Source organism: Tupaia chinensis, unplaced genomic scaffold (assembly GCF_000334495.1).
Source record: "Tupaia chinensis unplaced genomic scaffold, TupChi_1.0 Scaffold000671_1, whole genome shotgun sequence".
Taxonomy (NCBI): Eukaryota; Metazoa; Chordata; class Mammalia; order Scandentia; family Tupaiidae; genus Tupaia; species Tupaia belangeri.
Genome location: NW_006160193.1, coordinates 4,843,740 through 4,844,276, shown reverse-complemented (window position 1 = coordinate 4,844,276; position 537 = coordinate 4,843,740). Strand labels below are relative to the sequence as shown.

The 537-nt window shown below is 30.5% G+C and overlaps 1 non-coding gene across 1 annotated transcript; it reads right to left on the bottom strand.

Annotated features, from left to right (window-relative positions):
* Nucleotides 1-217: 217 nt before the first annotated feature.
* Nucleotides 218-289, bottom strand: LOC114009958 (small nucleolar RNA SNORD113/SNORD114 family). Its single transcript, XR_003551355.1, has one exon. It is a non-coding gene; the product is annotated as a small nucleolar RNA SNORD113/SNORD114 family (small nucleolar RNA).
* Nucleotides 290-537: the final 248 nt, after the last annotated feature.

Here is a 537-nt window from a genome sequence, read left to right as displayed (position 1 = left end):
GTATTTCCTGCCTCACCAAATATTTTAATAATTGGCCGATGCTTAACTTAATTCATCTTTATTTACATATTTCTTTATTGTTTCTTTCATGGACCTATTATAAAAAGAAATAAAAAATACATAACCACAAAGGCTAAAAATAAAAAACATTCCATATTCCTAACATCTGCCTATAAGATTATTTCAAAGACAGAGAATGAGTTTAGATTTCTTCGTATTGGACCTCAGAGTTCCAGATACGTATTCATCGTATATGACTCATACGCCACCAGTAGTCATCATTGATCCAGGATTTATTGTCTTTTCTTTTTATTAATTTCTAATTTGTTTATTGATTAAATAATTAATTCCCTAATAATACTTTTAAGTCCTATGATTCACAAAACCCCAAGACTGGCCTTGGCATTCCGAATCTGTATATGGAAACATTCTATAATGAAATTGATAAATCTGTAATAACTACCCTCAGCTTTTCAGATATGCATTATCATCGTAATACTTTACAACACTCTCACATCTGTCACTAGGGTACAGTTG